Below are 24985 nucleotides of genomic sequence, written 5' to 3'. Positions count from 1 at the left end.
GGATCATGGGCAATGTTTCAATGCTGATGAAGGGTGGGAAAGGATTGGGAATGTTTTAGTCATTGGGTTAGGGGAAGAGGAGGTGGTGGTGGTGGTGGTGGTGGTGGCAGTGATAGCAGCAAGACAACTGCAGAGTTCCAGCTCAGGACGGGGGAGTGGAGTTGGGGTTTGGCTGAATGCTAGAAATTATGGGGTTGAGAGGTGGTGGTATGAGGAGAAGTATGAGATGAAAAATTAAACTTTTCTGACAGATATCCCATTCAGATATTGATGTGAGAATTCCCAGTGCTTACCAAGGAAATTGCATCAGGCACATGAGGATTACTCAATGCAAGAATTTTCAGAAGCAGTCAATATCAGGTTTCACTTTGGAAGAGAAATTATTTTTCAATTTCATAATTCTGGAAGAAATAGCTTTGAATTTCTATGCAACTTCTTTTGGATAAAAAAATTCATAGGTTGGGTTATAAATTAAAGTTTTTGTTCACTTATCAAGAGATCTAATTCTTTGTCACAATTCTGGACCAGACATCAGACCATATACCTTGTTAATTATCAGAAAAGAAGTGTGTTTGATAGGTCCCAAAGACACTTGTTAGTTTTAATTTTAATTTTTAAAATTTAGACATACAGCACAGTAACAGGCCCTTTTGGCCTATGAGTTGTGCCATCCAATTATACCAAATGACTGACAATCCAGTACTTTTTGAAGGGTGGGAGAAAACCGGGGCACCTAGAGAAAACCCAAGCAGACATGGGGAGAATGTGCAAAGTCCTTACAGACAGCACTGGTTTCAAACTCTGGTTGCTAGTGCTATATCATTGCACCAATCACTATGTTAACTGTGCCACCCCTGTGTGGCTACTAGGCCACTAAATTGGAAGGAATACGCTGAAACTTGCAGATTTCAAGAGTAACTTAAAAGACCCACCCAGTCCCAGAGTCCTTAGTGCCTCAGTGGGGTGGAAGTACAGTCAACTTCCGGGCTGCGGCTTTATCCCGCTCCGAGCATCTCCGTGGATGCTGCTGGCTGCGTACTTACACACGGCTGCTAGCACCGGTTCACTAGTTGTGCAGGTGAGCTGCTACATGACCCCCACCCCCCACAGAATCAGTGATGGGAGGCATGTGACCCATAACCTGTATACTGTCCATTTTGCATACCAGCCTCGTCTCCTAGCAGGTGGTGTAATGACTGGGCGCTCAATGTCCAGGTGTGCTGGTTTGAGATGGTCGATAGTAAATGTCTCCTCCCAGCCCCTAATATCCAAACCACAGGTTGGCCCATTGTGTCACACTACCCTGAAGGGTCCTTTGTTTGGCCGTTGTAGGGGCAGTCTGTGTGCTCCTCTGAGGACAAACTCTACCACAGGTTGTTGGGTACAAAGAAGGGGGCTGCTCCATCGCGGGACAGTGGAATTGGATCCAGTGTCACCAGTTTCTCCCAGAGTTTAGCCAGCACCTTTGTCAGTGTATCTCCTAAGCCACGGCATGCAGGGATGAACTCGCTGGGCAGTGTGAGCAATGAATTGTACACCAACTCAGCCGATGACATGGCTAGGTGGTCTTTGGGTGCTGTGCGGATGCCCAACAGCACCCAAGGGAGCTCATCTACCCAGCTGGGTCCTTGGAGTTATGCCATCAGGACTGATTTTAGGTGCCTGTGGAACTGCTCCACCAGGCCATTTGATTGGGAATGGTACGCAGTTGTTTGGTGTAGCTGGGTTCCTAGGAGCTGTGCCTTCATGGACCATAGGATTGAGGTGAACTGCACACCCCTGTCTGAAGTGATGTGAGCGGGAAGACCGAATCTCACCACCCAGGTTGTGATCAGGGTCGTGGCACGTCTCTGTCATCGTGTCACTGGTTAGTACAGCTTCCGGCCACCTCATGAATCTGTCCACCATCGTAAATAGGAACCTTTCCCCTTTGAAACAGGTAGTGGGTCAACGATGTTCATGTGCTCATGCTCGAACCTCTTGTGCATTGGCTGGAAGGATTGCAGAGGTGCCCATGTATCTCTGGACCTTAGAGGTTTGGCAATGTGTGCATGTCCTGGCCCAGTGCCCAATCTGTTTGCATAGGCCTGCCACATGAACGGTTCTTCAATTGCTGGGTGGTCACTCAAAAAGAGGGGTGGACCAAACAACGTAAGGCGTCGAACACTCAGCACCTCAAGACGGCCAGTACGATGGGCCATGGTTGCTCTGTGGAGGTGTCACAGAGGAGTTTGCTACTGCCTGGCTTGATGGGTACTTCCTCGAGGTAGAGACCAGTGAGTGTGGTTCAGTATGCCGGTATTTTGCGGTCCTCCTTCTGTGCTTCTACTAGTGCTGTGTAATCCACTCCTGGGGTCGGGGCTTGCACCGACTGGATGGATGTTCTTGACAGCACATCTGCCACCACATTGTTCTTCCCCAAGATCGTGGAGGTGAATTCAAACACGTAGATCAGGTGGCACTGTTGGCAGGCTGACCAAGTGTTGGACATTTAGGCGAATGTGAAGGTGAGGGACTTGTGAATTGTGAAGATCGTGAACTCTCTCCTTTCTGGGAAATACCTGAAGTGCCGAAGGGCCATGTACAGGGCTAGTAGTTCCCTATCAAACATGCTGTACTTGACTTTCAGGGACTGAAGGTGTTGGCTGAAGAAGGCAAGCAGATACCATTGTCTTTCTATTAATTGATCGAGTACCATGCTGATTGCCATTTCGGAGGTGTCCACAGTGAAGCCCATGGGGACTTCCATCTGGGGGTGGACTAGAAGCATGGCATTGACTGGACCATCCTTGGCCTGGTCAGATGCCAGGTGAGTTCTTTGGCTTTGACAGCCATCAAACTAAAAAGTGGACCTATAATTCAGGCTACTGAGGGACTTATAGATTTCTAGAGTTTCTGGTTTGAAATCACTCACTTAAAAGGCCCGCCCGATCCCAGAATCCTTAGCGCCCCAGCTGGACAGAAATGCTGTCAACTTCTGGGCCGTGGCTTTGCCCCGCTCTGAGCATCTCCATGGATGCCACTGGTTGCGGACTTACCCGCGGCTGCTGGCGCTGGTTCGCCACTACATTAATATAATTCTTGTAAGTATTACAAGAATAAAAGTTCAAGTTCATTTGTCATCCGGTTATACAAGTACAACGCAACAAATCAGCATTCCCCAGTCCTCAATGCAACACACTGCAAACACATCACACACATAAGGGCAAACAATACATATGCACAGTAAGTGGGAAAATAAATAAATAAATAAATAGATTGATTTTTTTATTAAATAAATAGTTATGTAACAGAGAGTTTGTATGAGCAGTTCATCAGAAGTTCCTCAGACTCATTGCACATGGGAAGAAGCTGCTTCTCAGCCAGGTGGCTGTCTCTGATACTCCTGTATCTCTTTTCTGACGAATAGCTAGAAGATGCTGTGTGCAGGGTAGTAGGAGTCCTCACTGATTTTGCAAGCCCTCTTTAGACCACGATCCTAGTAAATTTCATTGATGGGGAAAGAGAGTGATTCTCTCTGCCACTCTTATGGTCTTGTGAATTGACCTCCAATCTGATGGTCTACAGCAGGGGTGTCAAACTCAAATTCACGGAGGGCCAAAATTAAAAACTTGGACTAAGTCGAGGGCCGAACTAAATATTTATTGAAAATTTTCAACAACATCTGCATGTTTTCTCTTCTTTCAACATACGTAATGTTAAACTTTAGGATATAACTTTAGGAGGATAATGTTACAGGTCAGGAGTAGGTAGCTCAAGTTCATCCTTTGCTTGACCTGAGGGAAACACATTTGGTCCCTGTGGAGATGCAGTCAGCATTCACAGGCTGTGTCCATTTTGGCCTGCATCAGGACTCAGCATTTCCTGCTCACTCCTCAGGCTCTAGGCCTCTATTCACCCTCGACCCACCATCCCTCTACTTGACCAGTCCTTTACCCAACCTCTACTCACCCCTCACTCCACTCGCTCTGCCTCTACCCACCCCATCCTATACACGCCCCTCTACTGCCTCTCCCCTCAACCTGTTCCTCCATCTACCCATCTCTCACCCTCTAATCACCCCTCCCCTACTCGCCCTGCCCCTCCCCTTTTACCTCTTCCCTATCCACCCCTTCTTCTACTCATTCCTCCCTCTAACTGCCCCTCGCACCACCATAACTTCCCCTGCTCATTACTTCTCACCTACACCCTCTGCCCACCCCTGCTTACCCACCCACTCAGGCCCAGCGCGCTGCCGATCAGCCTTTGCGGAACAGCGGGGGCCGTGCGCAGCCTGCCATGTCCGTCGCGCCGACAGGAAATCACAGGTGCTCACCAATCCGCCGCACCGCTCGACAGGTGGGTTGTGCGGGGAGCCTTCCAACTGGCTTGCCGGCTGATGACATCGACAGACTTCTCGTGTTACAATTTTCTTTTCCCCGTTCTCAAAGTTTGCACGGTCAACCTGCAACACTCTTGCTCCCTCTGTGTCCTGTGGATCTGATGCCCGGGTGTTTTTAGGATTCCCAGCAGAAGGTTTGTGGAACTTTACCATTATGGATTCCTTTTTGAGAATATTCTGGCCATCTTTTAAGGGGGGTGGTTTTAGGGGGGAGGGGATAGTTAGGGGGTGGGGAAGGATGTGCAATGAAGGGGGAGGATGGTGGGTGGATGCATCGGCTCTCGCTGCAGGGCGGGCCACCTCTAATACATTTTTGAAATGATCTTGCGGGCCAAATATAATTATATCGCGGGCCAAATTTGGCCCGCGGGCCAGAGTTTGACATATGTGGTCTACAGGAACTGCACCACACTGTAATGCAGGCAGCCAGGACACTCCTGATAGAGCTCCTTTAGAAAGTTGACAGGATGGTGGCTGGTAGCCTTGCCCACCTCAATCTTCTCAGAAGTGTGGTCTCGGTTATGCCTTCCTGACAAGTGAGGAGATGTTTGTGTCCAGGATACTTCACTTTTTAAATGGACTGAAGAACTTGGTGCTCTCTGCTCTCTCCACTACCAAGCTATTAATGTCTAATGATTGTTGCTGGTCCTCCTGAAGTCCACAATCATCTCCTTCCTCTCTTCCTCAATGAAACTCAGGTTGTTATTCTCATGATGTTTTCCACCTCTTCTCTGAAATGCAACTCATCATTGTTGCTGATGAAGCCAACTACTGTTGTGTCATCTGCAAACTTGATTACTCTGTTGGAACGGGATCTGACATTGCGGATGTGGCAGGCTACATCAAAGGAAAGCACAGGCACAATACAGTTTGGGGCAACACAGGTTTATTCCACTCACATAAAGATCTAGTTGGCTGCGAGCTGCTTGCAGCAGTGATCTTGGGGAGAGAGAGAGAGCACATGGTCGGGACCTCGGCTTTATACCATGGACCCTCTGGGCCCACCTGGTGGTCAGATGTCATTAGGACGTGTGCCGTGTCTTTAGACCACCTGTTGGCTGAGTGATGTACTGCACTTAAAAAAAAGTCCTGGTATTACAAGTCCAGGAATACCATTGATTTCTGAACCCTCTGCTACCTCCTAGGGAGAGTGAATGGTTTGGGTTTGAGGGGATGATCATTCGGCTGCATGTTGTGGGTATACTGGGTGGGTTGGGGGTCCCCGGGGGGGTGCATTTGTCCTCCGTGGTGCGGCTGAGGGGTGTGTGGGTGCTTGGAGGGGTGCCAATGGTACGTCGATTGGGTCGGGCTGGGGTTCTTCTGGTTTTTCCTCTTCTTCTTTGACCGGTTCTTCTTCGGCTAGCGTCAGGTCCCTCATGGAGACAGAATCCTCCCTCCTATTGGGGAATGTCACAAACGCGTAGTTCTGGTTCACTGGGATGAGCTCTCCCCTCTCAACCAGCAGGTTCTTCTTATACGTTCGGACGTATTTCTTGATCAGCACCAGGCCCGGTGAGATCATCCAACGTGTCACCTCCAAGCTCAGGGTTGATTTCCTTGCGAAAGAGAAAAATCTGTCATGTGGGATCATGTTCATGGCAGTACACACAATAATGAGCGTATCGTGTGTAATGCCTCAGGTAACACTTCCTGCCACCTGGACACCGGGAGGTCCTTTGACTTTAGTATCAGAAGAACCGTCTTCCAAATGGTACCATTCTCCCTCTCTACTTGCCAGTTCCCTTGGGGGGTTGTAGCTTGCGGTGCAGCTGGTGGCAATCCCCTTCTTTCGGAAGTATTTCTGCAGCTCGGCACTCATGAAGGCTGCCCCCCCTGTCTGTGTGGATGACAGGTATCCACACATGCAAAAGATGGGTTTCAGGCACTTAATTACTGCTGCCATGGACACATCTGCGCAGGTAATGGTGAAGGGGAACTGAGAGAACTCATCTATCACAGTGAGGAAGTAACAGTTGTTATTGGTGGACAGGAGGGTGCCTTTAAAGTCGATGCTGAAACACTCTAATGGCCAGGTGGATTTGATAAGGGCTGCTTCAGGCGGACGGTAGAACTGTGGTTTGCACTCCACACATATACGACAACCCTTTACAGTAGTCCTTACCTCTTCTGCCGAGAACGGCGGATTGGCATTCTAAATGAAGTGGAACATCCTGGTCACTCCGGGGTGCCCCAGTTCGCTGTGGATGTTCTGTAGCTGGGACATGTGTTGAGTGCCGTGCAAGCACCCCTGGACAGCGCGTCCGGGGGTTTATTGAACTTACCGGGGTGGTATCATATGTCATACGAGTAAGTAGACAGTTCAGTCTTCCAACGTAAGATTTTATCATTCTTAATTTTCACCCTGTTCTGGTTGTCAAACATAAAAGCTACCGACTGTTGGTCTGTGACCAGTGTAAAGCAGCTGCCCACCAGGTAGTGTCTCCAGAGCCTTACTGCCTCCACTATGGCCTGGGCCTCTTTCTCCACTGCTGAGTGCATGGTTTCTGAGTCCTGCAGCATTCTAGAAAAGAAAGCCACCAGGCGTTCCTCCTGGTTCAGGGTGGCTGCTATGGCTACATCTGAGGCATTGGTCTCCACCTGGAAGGGGAGTGTTTCATCTACAGCTCTCATGGTGATGTGTGCCAAGTGATCGCGCAGGCTGTTAAATGCCTGGACCGCCTCACTGGGCAGGGGGAATTCTTTTGCTCTCATCAGTGGACAGGCCCTGTCTGCATACTGGGGTATCCACTGCACGTAATAGGCAAATAAGCCCAGGCATAGTGGGGAAGGGTAGGTCCATCAGCGCCTGCATGTGAGCCAGATTTGGTCCCACCTCCCTCTTCAGTACTACGTAACCCAACAAAACCAGCTTTCTAGCCCTGAACACACACTTGTCTTTGTTGTATGTCAGGTTGCGTTCTTTGGCTGCCTCCAGGAATCTCTTTAGGTTTGCGTTGTGGTTGTTCACCGAGTGCCCGCAGATGGTAATATTGTCCAGGTATGGGAAAACAGCCTTCAGGCGGTAGTCATCCACCAGTCGGTCCATTTCCCTCTGGAACAGTGATATCCCGTTAGTGACTCCGAACGGAAGTCAGAGGAACTGATAGAGTCGGCCATCGGCTCCAAACATCATATAGGGCTGTTGCTCCTCCTGGTGGTACGCAGCTTTGAGGTCAATGGTGGAGAAGACCTTATACTGAGCTATCGTATTCACCATCTCATTAATCCAGGGGAGAGGATATGCGTCCAGCTGCGTGAACTTAATAATGGTCTGAGTGTAGTTGACCACTAAGCGTAGTTTCTCCTCCATCTTTGCTACGACTACCTGGACTTGCCATGGGCTGTTGATGGGTTCAATAATGCCCTCCTACAGCAATCGCATGTCTCCATTTTAATAAAAGCTCTCTCTGGGCCGTACCTCCTGCTCTTTGTGGCTATGGGTTTACAGTCTGGGTTTTGGTGGGTAAATAAGGGGGGGGGAGCTCAATATTAAGGACCGATAGTGCACAGCACTTTTTGCCTCCACTAGTGGGGGCTGTGGTCTATTGTGGACTACCGTGAGGCTCTTCAGCTGGCACTGGAAGTCTAATCCAACAGCACCGGGGAATGTCACCACACAGTACCCCTTTACTTCCACTGAGTGGTTGTTGGTCGCTAGGAGAATCTGCCTGTTGCTGGGGTATATGGGGAACCCGTGGTCTTTGGCTAATTTCAGCTCTATGAAACTCTCCGTACTACCGATATCCAACAGACATTTAAATTTCAACCCATTGAACCACATGGAGACCATAGCCTCTGATAAATTGTGTGGACTCACCTGATTGATCCTGAGGGAAGCCAGCGTGCACTCCTCAGTTTCTTCGTGGTCTCTGTTGTCATGGCGCTCCTCTTCTGGATCCCGGGTCCAAGATGACCGCTCCCTCTGGGCGCACATGGCGTTCCTTCCTGGCTGACCTGGGAAAGAAGCAGAGCTATCCTGCTGCCCATTTACATGACAATGGGTCTTGGCGGTCACCCGCAGGCTCTTGCAGACCCGAGCATAATGGCCTTGTTTTCTACATTTTGAGCAGTCCATGTCTCTTTCTGGGCAGCGTGCCCAGGGGTGGGGGTTTTGGCTGCGTAACTGGCATCTACGGGTTGCATCCAGCTGAGCTGCCGTTGCTGCAGCCATCGTCGTCTCCACATTATCTGCCCGATCTTGGTGGGGTGTCAGCGAGTCTAGCAGGGTTGGAGTGGGATACTTGGCGCTGTGGTCAGGGAGGTATTCCCCAAGGTTGTTTCTAGCTGCCTCCATTTCCTCCGCCACCCTCACAGCCTCTTCCAGGGACACCGTGCTTTTTTCTAACAGCCGCTGGTGGATTTCGTTTGACCAGATCCCCACCACGGGCATGTCCCTCATCAGGTCCTGCGCTATTTGCTGTGGAATTCTAGTGCGGAAGTTGCATGCCCGTACTAGGGCTCTTACTGAGAGCACAAAATCCCAGAAGGACTCCCCTTGTTGCTGTCTTCTGGTCAGGAGATGGTATCTCGCATGTACTTCCCTCCCCCTTGGAGATAGTGAGACTGGAGCATGTCCATAGCCTCCCTGTATGAGGCGTAGACCTGGACTAATGTGTACGGGAGGTCTCCCAGCTCGGCCACCAGCACCGCGAAAAGATCTTCTGGGTGTGTAGTTGGCATCATCATGCGAGCGTAGTTCAGGAAACAATGTCTCCAGTGGCTGAAGTGCGAGCGTGTGCAGGGAACCTGGGGGTCTAATTCCAGGCATTCCAGCTATAGCATCGTTAAAAGGTGCTGCCGGTGATTCGTTTCTAGGTGCCCCAATCGCGCTGGGGCTGGGGACTGTTGCCTCCACTGATGGACATTGGACTCACCAGGGACCAGCGTTACCTGGTAGGCATCCGTTGAGGGTCCGGTGACCTCGCTCTCATCCCCGTGTCTGAGCCAGTCTCCACCAGGTTTGTGGGGGGGTGGGGGGGGGCTCACACACATCTCAACCATGAAGGGTTTGTCCCATCCTTGATCTCCTCCTCGTGCTTGGGTGGGATCACCCACATTTTATGTGAGTGGAATAAATTGTGGCAGCTGAACCAAAGGAAAACACAAGCACAATACTGTTTGGGGCAACACAGATCTCACATAAAGATCTAGTTGGCTGCTAGCTGCTTGCAGCAATGATCCCAGGGGGAGAGAGAGCATACGGTCGGGACCTCGGCTTTATACCATAGGCCCTCTGGACCCACCTGGTGGTCGATGTCATTAGGCCGGGTGCCATGTCTCTAGGCCACCTGTTGGCCGAGTGATATACCGCCACGCATCATCACTGGTTATGGGTCGACATTCTGCTACTAACCTGAACAGACTGCAGTCTTTCCGTTAGGAAGCCAAGATTCCAGTTACAAAGAGCGATGTTGAGTCCCAGTGATGACAGCTTCTCCAGACCTGTATTAAGCTGAAATGAAGTCAAAGAACTGGCATATAAAGTGTTGTACTCCAGGTGGGACAAGACGGAGTGGAAAGATAAGGTGATACCATCGTTGATGGAACAGTTCAATCTATAGATGAATTGAAATGGGTGCTGTGTCTCTGGAAGGTGCACTTTGATGCATTCCATCACCGGATACTCGAAGAATTTAATAATGGTGAAGGACAGTGCCACTGGGCGGTAGTCATTGAGGCCTATTACTATCAATCTCTTTAGTACCAGAATAGTAGCTGTTTTGAAACCTGCAGGGCAATGGACTGCTGCAGTGATGTGTTGAAGATGTTCATTAGGACCTCTGGCAGTTAGACTGCACAAACCTTTAGTACCTGCCTGGCTATGGTGGGTTTACCTTGGATAGGGTTCTTGTTACCTCTGCCACAGCTATGCAAGGGGCTCATTCATCAGGGGGAAACAGAGTTTTCTTCAGAACCAGTTTGTTATTCTCATCAAATCATGCATAGAAGGCGTTCAGTCTGTACAGAAGGGGGGTGGTGCCATTGTGACTCGCAAGGTTGTCTTGTGGTATGTTATGGTTTTTATGGCTTGCCACTTGCACCAGTTCCCACTGAGTTAAATGCACAGTCCCCTCCTTGAGTCTTGCAAGAAGCAGCAGCATCTATGCTTGCCCTGAAGGAGATAAAGCCATCAAGCTGGATCTCTAAGTCTGGAATGGAGTCCTGGAGCCATGTTTCTGTAATCACCAGAACACAGCAGCTTTGCAGTTCTTTCTGGTTCAGATGCAGCCTCAGGTCATCTATTTTCTTCTCCAGCATTCTTACATTTGCGAATACAATCATCAGGAACGTGGGTCTGAATGGGTTAACTCTTAGTCTAATCCCAGTGCCGGCCCGATTGCCATGCTTCTGCCTTCTCGCACAGCACCTCCAATGGCCTCCCATGATTCTCCAGAGGTCAAAAGAGTATGCAGTGCTTTTGACACAAAGCCAGCTAGTAACTAATTACATTTGAGTGGGAAGGCTACTGATTCTTGATGGTGCCAAAATCACTTCTAATCATTTTTAATTTGGAATTGGCTAACACTAGAAGACAATGGGTAATAATGGAAGGGTGTTATTCAGCTGAAGGCCTGTGACCAGTGGTGTTCCTCTGCTGTTAATGATTTATATAAATGACATTAATGAAAAAGTACGTGGGTGGGAAGGTAAGTTTGCAGATGACATTAAGATTGGCGCGACATGTGGGCCAAAGGGCCTGTCCTTGTACTACATTGTTCTTTGTTCTATGTAAATATATATTTTTTAATTTAGATAGACAGAAGGGTAACAAGCTATTTTGGCACATGTGTCCATGCCACCCAATTTACACCCCATTAACCAACAACCCTGGTATTTTTTGAATGATTGGAGGAAACCGTAGCCCCTAAAGAAAACCCACGCAGACATGGGGAGAATGTACAAACTCCTTACAGGCAGCGTGGGATTTGAACCCAAGTCTGATCCCGATTGCTGGCACCGTAAGGAGTTGCACTAATTGTTACACCAACCGTGCTGCCCAGTTTGTGATTTATATATAAAATCAATCCATCATTCCAATAATGAATGGAAATTGGAAATAAAACAATTGTTGCTGGAAATAAAACTCATGAAGTTGTACATTGTGGAAGAAGGCCCAACATCCACGCTGACCAAGTTTTCTACCCAAGCTAATCCCATTTTCCTGCATTTTGTCTATATCCCTCTAAACCTTTCCTATCCATCTATCTGTCAAAATATATTTTGAATGTTGCAATTGTCCATGTGGTGATACAACCACTACACTGGCCACACTCCTACCAACCTATTGCAGGGGGAAACCACAGTACCTGCAGGTAAGCAACCTGGGAGGCTGGCCCCACCATACCGGCTGTCAGTCACTGGCCCATATAAAGAGTTGAGCCAGCCCCTTCCTAAATCAGTTGGGTACATGGAACTAGAGGCCTGGTGTTCACATGGTGTTCAACTTTAAGCTGATTAAAGCCTGTAGAACAGACTTCTCGAGTTTTGTGTTTGTTTGCTGCAACACAGCACATCACAATTTAATCAGCTTAAAATTTTGAGGACCATGGAGAGATTCCTCACCCTTAAGAGGCTGGACATAGACCCTCAGCACCCAGACACTCCAGCATACTTTTGTAGTGCACACTATAATCATGTCAACATGATGGAGTGATTAAACAGCATTATTTACCAAAAACCTGAGCATTACTGATACACTACTTGGCCAGGTTCCAGGTACAGGAGCAAGAGGGGGTAGGTCTGGGCATGCCAGCCTTTATTGGGAAATCTGGGGAGTAGCCAAGGGAGGGGTTAGGGAAGGTAAGGTAGGTTCAGACTGGCCAGTGCATACATCTATACAAATGCCTTTCACCACATTCTTTGAGATAAAACCCAGCAGGTTTATACTGTACTTTATTAAATATACACATAGGGTTAGGGTTAGGGTTAGCATCCATCACAGGTTCAGCCTGTGCGTTTTCTCGTGATCCTCTGTGACTTCTGAGGTGCTGGGCAAGGCTCCTATTGTTACTACACCAAGCTTGCAGGACTGTATACCTGTGTGGGTGGAATTTCAGTTACTGAACCCTTGGCTGCCTGTTGAGGTGGGCTCCTTGCTGATGAGATCTCTGTGAAATTGACCGCTGTAGGTGCTTGCCTTATGACTGGTGCTGGCGGGGGAGGTTCTACGGTTATCTGTGGGGCTGGGAGTTCGTCAAAACCCTGGGATGTGGATGGGCGCTGTGTCGATTGACCGTCTTGTTCTTCTGGGGACACCTGATCAGTGTTAATGTACCCTTCCCAGGCCTGGACTCGGACTGACACCATGTCCTCCCTTCTATTCTGGTACCACACAAATACATATTGTGGGTTTGTGTACACCAGATGCACTTTTTCCATCAGGGATCTGTCTTGTGGGGTCTAATATGTCTGCGAAGAAGTACCAGCCCCGGTGTCATCAGCCAGGCTGGCATAGTGGTTCTGGATATCGACCTCCTGGGAAAAGAGTCTCTCATGAGGGGTGGCATTAATAGCCGTGTACACCAAGGACCTGGTAGCATGTAGCATGTCTGGTAGTACCTCTTGCCAGTGGGAGATGGGCATCCCTTTTGATGTGAGGGCCAACAGGATTGCTCTCCAGATTGTACCATTCTCCCTCTCTACTTGCCCATTCCTGCGGGGGTTGTAGCTAGTAGTTCTGCTCATGGCTATCCCCGCCGCCTGTAGGTACTGTTGTAGTTCCTGATTCATGAAGGAGGAACCCCTGTCACTGTGTATGTAGCTGGGATAACCAAATGTAGTGTGGTGGAACATGGTGTGGCGGGCATGTTCCCCACTGAGTTGGGCAGACTGGCCTGCCTGCTGAACCAGTAGCCCCTCCCTTAAGACTCTTAATAAAGACCGAGAGCTCTAGTCTCCTCCCCCATACCTGCCCTTGGACTTTAGCCAGCAGCATGATGAAACATGCTTGGATCTATAGATGAATAAAGCCTTTGGCCCTTACTTCGTGTCTGTGAGTGGTCATTGATCGTGCTACAATTTATTGATCTAAAATTTTAAGCAGAGGCCTCTGTGAAATTTTACATGTGGCTACACTGCTTGAAGTCCTACATGAGGCGCCACAAAATCACAACAGACAGCGATGAGTATGACCTACTATTCGCAGAGGTAGGCCATCGCACGTACCAATTGATCCACAATTGCACGAGGTATGAAGAGACAATGGCCCTCCTCTGGCAACAGTATGGAGTGCCAAGGAACGCTGTGTATGCACACTTCCAGCTTGGCTCTCAACACCAAGGTCCATGTGAGTCAGTTGATGAGTTTGTGCGGGCCATGCGGGTGTTGGGCTGAGACTGCGGGTGCCTGGACATGACGGTTCCAGAGTACCAGGAGAAGCTCAACTGCGATGGGCTGGTCACTGGATTCTGCTCCCAACACATCTGGAAATGACTCCTGGAGAAGGGCAATCGGTTCCTACAAAAGAACGCGGAGACCTACCCCATGTGCCACGCTGCCCCCAGATCTGCAGAACGGGCGGCACCATCTTGGCATTCGCGGCCCCTGATCCTAATTGCTACCACAACTGCTGAGCACATGAGGTGCAACTACTGTGGCCAGAGCAAGCATCCATGAACGTACTGTCCGGCACGTTGTGCGACTTGCTCAAACTGCCAGTGAAAAGGGCACTATACAAGGGTATGCCGATCTAAACCACCTGCAAGCAGCGCTGTGTGTGGACCACATCCCACATCATCATTTTGGACCAAGCTGCTCCAGTTATCAATACCAGTTATGGAGAATCGAACTTCCGGGCCTACATCACAAGGAAGGATGTCACTGCTGACTGCACTTCCAGGCTCCACTGCATGCGATCCATGGGGGCGGTCACCATGACGGTCTCCAACTCAACGACACGGCAGCAGTGGGTCAGATAGCAAACCGACATTAGCCTCGATCATCTTGGACCAGAGCCAACCACAGCAACTGGGACAGTCCATGATGGACGTAGAGGTAAATGGTCACACTACAGGTTGCCTGTTCGACATGGGGAGCAGCGAGAGTTTCATACATCCAAGCACCTCCAAATGTTACTCCCTGACCATGTCCCCTGTGAAGTGTCAGGTAGCACTAACCTCCAAGTCCCTCTCAACAGAAATCCGCAGGAAGTCCTCCATGAACCTAACCATGGGGGGACGAAGTACAAAAATTTCAGATTGTTGGTGATGGCCCATCCCTGCACCCTGTCATATTGGGACTGGATTTCCAGTGCCAGCTAAAAGGGGTTCTGCTGCAGTTTGATGGCCCCCCATCCCCCACTCACAGTCAGGAACAACCAGTACTGGGAGGTCCCGCCCCCTTTCCTGGAGAGGCCCAATCACGCACCTGAAGGTCAGGCATAGGGTGGTCTGGCCACCCTATGGGTTCCTCCAACCCCGCTGTTCCAAAACCTCACCCCAGACTGTAGACTGGTGACCACTGAGTAGACGGTACAGCCCGGAGGACAGCGGATTCATCAAATCCGAGGTGGAACAGTTGCTGAGGGAGGACATAGCCTAGAAATAGTCTATGGAGGGCACAGGTGCTGGTGGGAAAGGGGGCAGAGAAGAACCGGATGGTGATTGACTACAGTCAAACCATCAACTGGTTCACCTTATTTGACGCCTATCCCCTGCCCCAAATTGATGACATGGTGAATGAGATCACAAAATACAGGGTCTTCTCGAGCATAGATCTCAAATTAGCATACCATCAGATTCCTATTCACCCAAAGGATTGGCCCTACACAGCATTTGAGGCTAACGTATCATTTTTTACGGGTCCCTTTCGGCCTGACAAACGGGGTGTTGGTGTTCCAAAGGGAAATGGACCACATGGTGGATGACAGTGGGTTAAAAGCCACTTACCATACTTGGATAATGTCACCATATGTGGTCATGACCAGAAAGAACACAACAACAACTTGCTGAACCAACCACTGCAAAAGCCCTCAACCAGAAGTGCATGTTCAGCACGGAGTTACTGGCGATCCTGGGGTACTTGGTGGAGCATGGTGTGATTGCCCCTGACCCTGAGCGCATGCCCCCCTCCTGGAATTACCTCTGCCACAGAACCCCAAGGCTTTAAAGAAGTGCCTGGGGCTCTTTTCATATTACACACAATGGGTCCCCCAACTATGCCAACAAAGCCCAACCCCTGATGAAAACCACAACCTTTCCACTGTCGGCGGAGGCCCGTAAGGCTTTCATGAGCATCAGCAATGAGATCGCCAAGGCAGGAATGCACATCATTGACGAGTCAGTCCTGTTCCAAGTGGAGAGTGATGCTTCCAACTTTGCCAGTGGCATATTTTTGTGCACCCTGCAGGGCCTCGAACCCAGGCACTCCACCATGGAGAAGGAGGCACAAGGCTATAGTGGAGGTGGTGCGTCAATAGAGGCACTACTTGGCTGGCAGGCCATTCACCCTACTGACGGACCTGAGAGCCATCGCCTTTATTTTTGATAACAAACAGCAGGGCAAAATTAAGAATGATAAGATCATTCAGTGGAGAATTGAGTGTCCACCTATAATTATGAGATCTTATACCGGCCAGGTAAGCTCAACAAGCTGCCCAACGCTCTGTCTAGGGGAACCTGCACCAGAGTGCAAGTAGATCACCTCCACTCCTTCCATGATGGCCTCTGCCACCCTGGCGGGTCACAAGACTCTACCACTTCGTGTGGGCCCATAACCTTCCCTCCTCGGTGGAGGAAGTCAGAGAGCTGGCATGCAATTGTCTGGTTTTTGCAAATGCAAGTCACAATTTTACAGGCCAGAAAGAGCCCACTTCATTAAGGCCACTCGCTCCTTTGAACGTCTCAGCATAGACTTCAAGGGGCCCCTCCCGTCCATGAATCAGAACAGCTATTTCCTGAACATTGTGGACGAATACTCACACTTCCCATTCGCCATTCCCTGCCCAGACCATAGCCACGGTCATTAAAGCACTCCGCACCATATTCACTCTGTTTGGGTATCCCATTTACATGCATAGCGACCAGGGTTCAGCATTCATGAGTGAGGAGCTGCAACGTTACTTCCTCTACAGGGGCATAGCAACAAGCAGAACCACCAACTACAACCCCCAAGGGAATGGCCAGGAAGAGAGGGAAAATAACTCCATTTGGAAGGCAGTTCTTTTGGCCCTAAAGGCAAAAGGGATGGCAGTGTCCCAGTGGCAAGACATACTCTCGGAACGCTGCATGACACCACCAGGTCCCTACTGTATACTGCCACGAATGCAACGTCCCATGAAAGATTGTTCTCCTTCCCTAGGAGGTCAGGTCAGGAACCATGCTGCCAGTTTGGCTGATGGCCCCAAGGCCAGTCCTCCTCCAGAAGCATGTTAGGACCCACTAGGTGGACCCACTGGTGGAGGAAGTGAACCTCCTGCATGCGAAACCCCCATGGTAAGGTACCCAGACGACGGGACCTGTCGCGAGCAGGAATCCCAGCGCGGGAGGTGCATCCAATACCCTTGGGCAGTGACCAGCCAGCCCTGGGGACCACTCAGGTTTAGGACTTAGTGATCTCACCCCCAGCGCAGCCCCCCAAATGTTTCCCTCCACTGGAGGGTTCCCCTTCTCGGTTACTGACTAACCCCACCCCCACAGACCTGGGAGACACTGACATGGTTCATCCCCCCAACAGCCAGCTCAGTGATCGAGCCATTGGGCCACCGGAGCAAGAAACACAGCCAGTGAGACTGCAGAGGTCCCAACAATGGGTAAAATGCAGGGTTCAGGGACATGATCGGTCCCTTCACGATGTACCCTAGTGTCGCCAGCTGTGAAGTGCAGAGCACGCACTTCTTCTGATTATACGTCAGCTTTAGGGTTTTTGCCATGGCAAGGAATTCCCTTAGATTCATATCGTGTTCCTCCATGTCATAATCACATATGGTGATGTTATCCAAATATGGGAACATTGCCTTTAGTTTGTGATTGTCCACCATGCGCTCCATCTTCCTTTGGAACACTGATACCCCATTCATCAGACCAAATGGCATCCTGAGGAACTGATACAGTCAGCCATCAGCTTCAAAAGTCATGTAGGGCCTGTCCTCTGGGTGAGTTGGGTTCTGATGGTATGCCGAGTTAAAACCAACAGTACCCACACGTCTCTGCAGACTGGGCTTTAGATACTAGGGATATTCTGCACTTTTTCAGAGACACCTTCAGTGCACAACGCTTTATTAAGTCTGGGTGGATAAAACTTTTGGTGCTCCCTGTGTCAAACAAACAACCCGTGACGCAACCATTTACCTCAATGTTCATCATCGACTGTGCCAGCTAATGAGGCCTGTTCTGAGCCAGCATCACGGAGGCTAGGGTTAGGTCCAATTCAGAGTCACCATTGTACTGTTTCTGTCAGTAATATGTCAGACTCGGTGCCTCAGAACTCGCACATGGCTGGGACTGGAGGTGAAGTTAGCAACTGCTGATCTGAAGCCGGAAGTGACACAAGCAATCGTTGTCTTGTTGACAGCTCCCCTCAATTTGGTGACCCGTCCCTTGGATCGCATGCGGCTCTGCTGGTGGTGGGCCATCCCAGCACACCTTCGCATAGTGCCCTTTCTTTCTGCAATTTGAGCACGCTGCGTTCCTGGTCAGGCAGGACTTCTGGGGGTGCCTGGCCAGCCCGCAGAACCTGTACTTCCTAGCCCTGGCTGCCACTGCTGTCGCTGCTATATCCTCGTTCCCCATGAGGACGCTGGACTGCCAACGGTGTAAGCCTCACAGCTTTGCACCGCAGTCTTCATCATCTCCCCCAAATCCAGTATGTCTTGCAACATGCAGTTACCTTTCTCCAAGAATCTTTGATGGACCTGGGTCGATAGCATGTTTGTCAGCAGTCTGTCCCACAACACTTCATCGGCATACTCAGAGGCACTCACCGCAGTTCACCCGCAGGCTCTAACCAACTCTCTCATCGTCCGCGCGAACTGTGCGAAGGGCTCTCCAGGGACTTGACGCTGGGTCATTCATTTGTACTTCGCGTTCATTGGGTTCGTCAAGGTACCATACTACTTCTGCAGTGGGCCCATTGCTGGAGAACAGGAGATCGTACTTATCTTCAGCATCCCTTAAGTTGTGGTGGTGCATGAACGTCTACATCCCGTGTAGCCACCTATCAAAGGTAACATCTATGTTGGGTTCTCTGGGTTCAATCATGAGTGTGGTCAGCCGGCAAACTTCTCCTATTACCTGTTGCAGAGTTGATGCAGACCCCAGGCACGCAACCACGACTGCACCACGTGGTTGGCTCGACTCCACCGTCTGCAGGGGCTGGGTGACTGGGCATCTTCCCGATCGCTGCTGCTTTGTCCTGTATGCTGAGCTTCCATGGCTTTTGTTTTGGTAATTAAATTGTGGTGCACACAATGATCACGTCGACATGATGGAGTGATTAAACAGCTTTAATTGCCAAAAACCTGAGCATTGCTGATACACTACTTAGCCACATTCCAGGTTCAGGAGCAAGAGGGGGCAAATCCGGGCACACCATCCTTTATTGGGAAATCTCGGGAGGAGCCAAGGGAGGGGTTAGGGAATGTGAGGTCGGTTCGGACTGGCCAGTCCATACATCTATACAAATGCCTTTCACCACAACTTTGAGATCTGGAAGCATGTGATCGAGGCGATCATCCACACTCAAGCAAAAGTCATCAATATGAACCAGAAAAAGCTCATGGTCCTATGCACCAAGCTGGCCCCCTGTACTTTTCAGGCCATCAGAAACTGCACAGACTTTGAACCTGCAATGGCCACCCTGGAAGATATGTACCAGCCCCCGACAAATATACTCTACATCTGGTACCTGCTCAGCATCAGAGTACAGCAGCCAGGTGAGACAGCCGATGCTTACCTGGGGACTCTGTGAGACCTAGCACACCCGTGCACCATTGAAGCTGGCATGCCTGCTGGGGAAGTGGAGTGTCTTGTCTGAGATGCATTCTTGCGAGGGTTGCAGTCAAGAGAAACTCAACAGAGACTGTTGGAGGAGAACAATGCCTTCCTCATCAGGATCATGGAAGTGGTCTGCTCCCTAGAAGCTGCAGCTCACCATGTGGAGGTCTTCAATGCTCGCCTCCCCCCCTCACTGGCCTGGCCGACAACAATGATAGCAGCAGTCGCTGAAGAGCCCCAAAAGGAAGAGACAATCGCTGCCACCGATGCCAGCCACCGCTGTAAGTACTGTGGGTCCCAGTGTGGGTCAGATAGGTGCTCCCGTAAGGACTGCCCTACTAGGAACTCGCACTGCTCCTGATGCAGGAAGAAAGTCCACTTTGCTAAAGTGTGTCTCTTCAAACCCACCTGATGCGCTGCGGCCCTCCACGACCAGCCAGGAGCACCTCCTGATCCTCTGTGCCCCTCCACATGTAAGTGCCTGGCAATGCCATTACCCTACCAGTTGTTTCCACCCGCACTGACGTCACTTCTGGCCCGGCCTTCGAACCACACTATCACCTTGTGCTCACCAAGGCACTGCCATCTTTTGCCACCAAACTTACGCCCACATTTTAAGGACATTTTAAATATTTCTGCCAGAGCCCCTCAGTATCTACACTTCTGGCCAGACCTCTGCCTACACTGATGATGTCACTTCGGCTGAACTTCTGCCCCCAATGGTGACGCCACTTCTGGCTGGGTCATTGGGCTGAGCCAACGCCACTATCATGGGCCAGCTGACCACCCCCAGCCACACCAACCCGAACTGTACCGGCATGCCGACCAGACATCATGGTGTTGACGTGTGCACACAGGACCATGCACTCGTTGCACGCACACTTCAAAGGCCACCCTCCGGCTCTTGCTTGCCACAACCATTGGGGTGCAGTGACTTGGACCCCGAAGCAGACCTATAGTCCACCACACTGATGCAGGACATTCCTCGTATACTCAGGCGCTCGATGATGGACATCGCTCTCAACGGCAACGTAACAAAATGCCTGTTTGATAGTGGTAGTACTGAGATCTTTGTGCATCCGAATTGTGGTCCAGACAATGAAACTCAGGGTGTACCCAGCAAACTTCCTCATTGTTTTTGCATCCCAGGACCACTTGATCACGGCTATTCAGTAAAGTTGACAGTGGTGGGGGAGGCATACCAAGGGTTCAGGCTACTGGACATGCCCAAGCTCTGTGCCCCAGTTATCCTAGGACTAGAATTCCAGTGTCACCTCCACAGCTTCGCTCTTGGCATCAGTGACCCACACCCCCCACTTACTATCCACAACACAAAGTCCAGCAACTGTTCCAAATCCACCTGTGGACTCTCCATCCTTCAGGTATCCCCCCCATCCTAATGCCAGATTGCAAATCAATAGCAGGTGCTACTGTGCAAATGACTCCTGGAAGAGGGAGTTTTAGAACAGCAACAGGCCCTAGAGAGCCCAGATCCTAGTAGTAAAAGGGGATAGCAAACCGAGGATGGTCATCGATTCTAGCCAGACCATCAACTCATACACCCAGCTGGATCCCTCCCCACTGCCCCACATTGTTGATATGGTCAATGAGATAGCCCAGTACCAGGTTTTCTCCACCATTGACCTGAAATCAGCCTACCACCAGATCCCCATTTACCCAGGATAAACCTTATTCTGCCTTTGAGGCAGATGGACACCTCTACCAGTTCTGTCAGGTCCCGTTTGGGGTCACAAACTGAGTCTCCGTTTTCCAGCGGAAGATGGACCACATGGTAGACTGGCACAATCTAAAAGAGATCTTCCTATACCTAGACAACTTCACCATCTGTGACCATGACCAGCATGACCACGATGCCAACCTGGAGAGATTTCTCCAGGCGGCAGAGACATTAAACCTCACCTATAACAGGGAGAAGTTTGTGTTCAGTACCACATGCCTTGCCATCCTGGGTTGCATCGTGGAACATGGTGTCATTGGTCCCGACCCAGAAAGCATGTGTCCTCTAATGGAACTGCCCCTCCCCACACACTCAAGTCTCTCCTCAGGTGCCTAGGGCATTTTTCATATTACTCCCAGTGGGTCCCCTGCTTCTTCGACAAGGTCCCCCCACTGGCCCAGGGCACCACCTTTCCCCTCCCCACAGAGATGCAAGAGGTCTTTGCCCGCATCAGACAAGACATCGCCATCGCCATGATGCATGCCATTCCAGGTGGAGTGCGATGCCTCTGACATTGCACTTGCTGGTACCCTTAACCAAGGGTTAAAAGGCCCATGACCTTTTAGACCAGGTTCAGAGCTCGGGCACTTCACCATCAAAAGGAGACCCAGGTGATCAGGGAAGCAGTCCACTACTGGTGCCACTACCTGGCAGGCAGGAGGTCTTCCCTTCTCACAGACCAGCATGCAGTGGCATTCATGTTCAGCACCATCCACAGAGCAAGATAAAAAATGACAAGATCTTGCACTGGAGAGTCAAGCTGGCCACATTCAGCCATGACATCAAGTATAAGCCGGGGAAATTCAATGACTCCCCCGATGCCCTGTCCTGGACATGTGCCAATGCGCAGTCCAAACTGCAGGTGCTGCACAACACCCTCTGCCCCACCCAGGTATCACACGCCTGTACCACTTCATAAAATCCCGGAACCTTACCTTCACCATCCAAGAAGTACGGATCATGACTGAGTCCTGCAGGGTCCATGCAGAGTGCAAACCGCGCTTCTTCTGCCCACCACAGGCCCACGTGGTGAAGGTCACTTGGCCCTCTGAGTGACTTAGTATCAACTTCAAGGGACCACTGCCTTCCACGAATAAGAACGTCAACTTCCTCACAGAAGCAACTGGCAAATGGAGCGTGAAAACGTGGTAATCTGACCCTGAGGTCAAAAGGTCCATCAACTATTGGCAAGAGGCCAGCCCCAAGGTGCATTGGTTACTTGTGCTCGGCTACCAATCAGACCCCTCACAAACACCTTTTCTCCTTTCCTAAGAGATCAGTGACTGGCATCTCCCTGCTAGCATGGCTGATGTCTCAGGGACCAGAGCTCCTCCATAAGCACATGAGGACCCACAAGTCTGACTCACTGGTCGAGCCAGTGGACCTTCTCCAGGCAAACCCAAACTATACCTACATCAGGTACCCCAGTAGATGGGAGGACACCATCTCAACCAGGGATCTGGCATAAGCAGGGACACAGCCCCCCCTACCCCGGCCACCCCTGGCCCATCCAGGACCCACCTGGGGACAATGCCCACCTGCTGCTTCTCCACAGGACCCACCTCCCTGTGGACCCACCCTGCACCTACACCCCCTCTCTGTCAGGCACCACCCCGCTTACACCACCGACAACCCTGACCACACCAGACCCATCCAACCTTGAAGCAGCCCCACCCCCATTGACCATTGACCAGGAGCTTGCCCTGCGATGGTTCCAGCGACAAAGGCGACTACCAGACCGCTGGAACTTGTAAATTCCCTTGTAGGAATTTCCCTTGTAAACCACCGCCCCACCCGGGACTTCTTTTTAAGAAGAGGGTGAATGTGGTGATACAACCACTACTATAGCTGCACTCCTACTGGCCTACCTGCAGGTAGACAACCCTAGGAGGTTGGCCCCACCATACCAATCACCAGCCCATATAAAGACTCGAGCCAGCTATTTCCTAAATCATTCGGGCACGTGGAACCAGAGGCTACACAGACCTGGTGTTTACATGGTGTTCAACTTTAAGCTGATTAAAGCCTATAATACAGTCTTCTTGAGTTTTGTGTTTGCTGCACCACAGCCCACCACAGTCCACGCTTCTACCACTTCCTCTGGCAGCTCATTCCATAGGTTCACCATCCTCTGTGTGAAAACAGTATCCTACAGGCCCCTTCACTTTAAATCTATGTCTTCTGGTTTTAATCTCTCCTATCCTGGGATAATGGCTCTGACTATTTACCTTATCCATGCATGTCATGATTTTATAACCCTCCACAAGGTCACCCTCAGCCTCCTATGATCCAGGAAGTGAAGTCCCTGGAGGTTTACCCAGCCTCTCCTTTCAGAAATAAAAACAGAAAATGCAGGAAACACTCAGCAGATTAGGCACCATCCATGAGCAGAAAGAGAAGCAGTGAATCTTTAAGATTGAAGACCCTTTTTTAGAGTTCTAACTCTTGCAATGAAAATGGGAATCTATGCTTTTTCATGTTCCATTTGATTTGGGCAATCTCCAGCCAAATGGCATTGTGCAAGTCAGCCCACACCTCTGAAATGAAATCAGACAGCAGAAAAGAACACACAGCAAAATACTTATTCAAAGCATACAGATCTTTATTTCACCAATAGTCAATTCGTACATGGGAAATGAGGATGACTAGTCAGGAGATGTCAAAACCAGACATCTTTCTGAAGTCTTAGCTTTCATTTCAAAAATACAGGGGTGTGCAAGCTTTTATATTTATACAATTTCAAATGAGTAAGGGGGTGAAACGACCCTCACTCTTAATATTACATCATTCTATATTTTAAAAAATTAATTTTCTAGCCCTGACACCTGGCTTTTTAGTGTTTACCTTTCATAAGAATAATACAATGTGTTACGGTCTAGCATTGACTCAAAAATTACAAAATTAATGATGTGAATGCTAGCTTTATCTCAACTTTTAATTGCGTTTATGCAAGCCATTCTTCTTATCTATCCTTGCAGAGTCTATATAATCGGTATCTATTCTCACAGCATGTTTGCAAGGTTATATTTGCAGCTGTCTGACTGTATTCAGCCATCTTGACACACTAAAGGTTTGTCAGCCATCTTGTCTATCTCCAAATTTTAAAAGCAAAAGCTTTAGCATTGAGATACAAGTCAAAATCATTAAAATATAAATAATTCTTCTACAGTATTAATGTTGACTTATTCTGTTAATATTAGGCCCCTCTGTGTCTCTCTTTTCCCCCATCCCTCTCTCTCTCCTTTCCTACAGCCCCCAGCCCTTTCCCTCTCCATTCAGAGAGTCACCCCCTCTCCCTGTTACTTCTCAGCTCATCTGTCCTACTACCCATATTAACATGAACTTTTGCCTGTAGGCCTGAGCTCCTCCCTTCCCTCCTTACCCCGCCTTTTTATTAAGACGCCAGCCTACGTTTTCCTCATACAAAGGGCTCAGGCTCAAAACGTTGGTTATATATCTTTGTTTCGATCTGTAGAATTTCTTCTACACTTTTGTGTATTAAACTAAAATGAGCATCTGTTTTTCATTGCTTATGATCACATCCAAGATTGATTGATTTCCAGACTAGTATTTTTGTAAATAGATTTTCAATCTTCTTTGTCTTGGCTTCGCGGACGAAGATTTATGGAGGGGTAATGTCCACATCAGCTGCAGGCTCGTTTGTGGCTGACAAGTCTGATGCGGGACAGGCAGACCCGGTTGCAGCGGTTGCAAGGGAAAATTGGTTGGTTGGGGTTGGGTGTTGGGTTTTTCCTCCTTTGTCTTTTGACAGTGAGGTGGGCTCTGCCGTCTTCTTAAAAGGAGGTTGCTGCCTGCCGAACTGTGAGGCGCCAAGATGCACGGTTTGAGGCGATATCAGCCCACTGGCGATGGTCAATGTAGCAGGCACCAAGAGCTTTCTTTAGGCAGTCCTTGACCCTCTTCTTCAGTGCACCT

The 24985-nt window shown here is 49.8% G+C and overlaps 1 protein-coding gene and 1 long non-coding RNA gene across 5 annotated transcripts in view; one reads left to right on the top strand and one right to left on the bottom strand.

The window, feature by feature from the left end:
• Window positions 1-18151, bottom strand: part of LOC138753805 (uncharacterized) — a 163389-nt gene extending 145238 nt beyond the window's left edge. Inside the window, exon 1 of the long non-coding RNA XR_011351440.1 lies at window positions 17668-18151. This is a non-coding gene — a long non-coding RNA (uncharacterized lncRNA). The remainder of the gene's footprint in view (window positions 1-17667) is intronic.
• LOC138753800 (regulator of microtubule dynamics protein 3-like) overlaps window positions 1-24985 on the top strand; it is a 412426-nt gene that overhangs the window by 345387 nt on the left and 42054 nt on the right. The window lies entirely within an intron of this gene.

The sequence above is a fragment of the Narcine bancroftii genome, chromosome 2 (genome assembly GCF_036971445.1).
Source record: "Narcine bancroftii isolate sNarBan1 chromosome 2, sNarBan1.hap1, whole genome shotgun sequence".
NCBI classification, from domain to species: Eukaryota; Metazoa; Chordata; class Chondrichthyes; order Torpediniformes; family Narcinidae; genus Narcine; species Narcine bancroftii.
The sequence above is the reverse complement of the archived record's forward strand: the minus strand, read 5'-3'. Positions and strand labels throughout refer to the sequence as shown.